The sequence below is a fragment of the Helobdella robusta genome (genome assembly GCF_000326865.2).
Source record: "Helobdella robusta unplaced genomic scaffold HELROscaffold_4, whole genome shotgun sequence".
Taxonomy (NCBI): Eukaryota; Metazoa; Annelida; class Clitellata; order Rhynchobdellida; family Glossiphoniidae; genus Helobdella; species Helobdella robusta.
The window spans coordinates 8,532,130-8,533,896 of NW_008704902.1; positions in this window are offsets into that span (position 1 = coordinate 8,532,130).

Genomic DNA, 1,767 nt, shown 5'->3' on the forward strand with positions numbered 1-1,767 from the left:
ATACCTTAATCATTTTATTTATTTTTAATAAAAAAAAAAAACATTAAATTCTTTAGTAAAATTAATAAAATTACAAATTGTTGAATGAAAATTAAGATTAATTAAAAAACTTTAAAAGCACCATAAAAACAATAAAACTTAAAAAATTAAGGTTTTAAATCAATCTTCGTTTTGCGTCCAGAGACCCGGTTTCCCGAGGTAGGACGTTGTTTTCTTTGCCATCAACTTTTTGCGCCAAATTAGACGATCAGTTGAATCCATTTCATTTAAATTTAGAGCTTTTATGTATTGCTCGATTGTTTGCGACCAGGACTTCTTTGGACGGCTTTTGGGACGTGTGCCAGGTACTTCAACATCTGCAAGAGAAGTTATGGCACTGTTTCCACTTGGTTTGACATGACCAAACCACCGTTGCCGGCATTCGTCCTTTATATCATCTAAACCTGCACAACGCAGGATTTCGGTAGATTTGATGTGGTCCTTCAGACTAATTCGTTGCATTTATCGGAGCATTTTCATGTCGGTTCGTTGAAGTTGTTGTTCCAGTTTGGTTGACATTGGCCATGTTTCTGCACCATATAACAACACCGGACGTATCACAGATTTATAAAGTCTTGATCGTATTGGTAGTGGGATGTCACGCCGCATCAATATAGAGGCAAGGAGATGCCATTTATTCCAGGCTGCACGTATTGATTATCGATTTATGATAAATAAAGTGACTTGATTTGTTTATAATTAAAACGATAATTTAGAAGTTTATATTGTGTTTTGGACGGCTTTTGGGACGTGTGCCAGGTACTTCAACATCTGCAAGAGAAGTTATGGCACTGTTTCCACTTGGTTTGACATGACCAAACCACCGCAGACGGTGTTGCCGGCATTCGTCCTTTATATCATCTAAACCAGCACGACGCAGGATTTCGGTAGATTTGATGTGGTCCTTCAGACTAATTCATTGCATCCATCGGAGCATTTTCATGTCGGTTCGTTGAAGTTATTGTTCCAGTTTTGGTTGTCATTGCCATGTTTCTGCACCATATAACAACACCGGACGTATCACAGATTTATAACGTCTTGATCGTAGTGGTAGTGGGATGTCACGCCGCACCAATATAGAGACAAGGAGATGCCATTTATTCCAGGCTGCACGCATGCGTGCTCGAACGGCAGCTTCAGCTGTTCCAGTACAATCCAGAACATCCCCTAGATATTGAAACGATGTGACTTTCTCTATTTTAATGGCTTCAAAAACATTGCTATTTAGAATATGTTGTTGTTTATTGATGCAAGCAGGACAAACAAAATTGGACACTTTAGATAAAGTACCAATTATTTTTGAACAACGTTTGTGACACCACTGGTTACACTGCCGACACTTGATTGAATTGTTACCTACACCAGCTTTATAAACCGAACAGGGCCATCGTCCAATAGCTGTGGATCGGATGGGTTCACCAGTGTCCATTGCTTTGGTTTTGCTGATGTTGACTTTGAATCCATGATCGGCGAGTCTGGTGTTCCAATCTTCAAACATCTGTGCTGCATTCTGCTCAGACGTGGCTGTTAAAACGATATCATCAGCATATACTAGATTCCAAATGTCACCAGTGCGTATCGGTTTTGTGATTTCTTCCATCACAGTTATAAATAATCGACCCTTGGTGAACTCCAACGCCAATGTCAAATGCATCTGTGTTTCCAACCGTTGTGCTGACAAAAGTCTTAGTATTCGTATACATTTCCATCACAAGTCGAACAAGATAT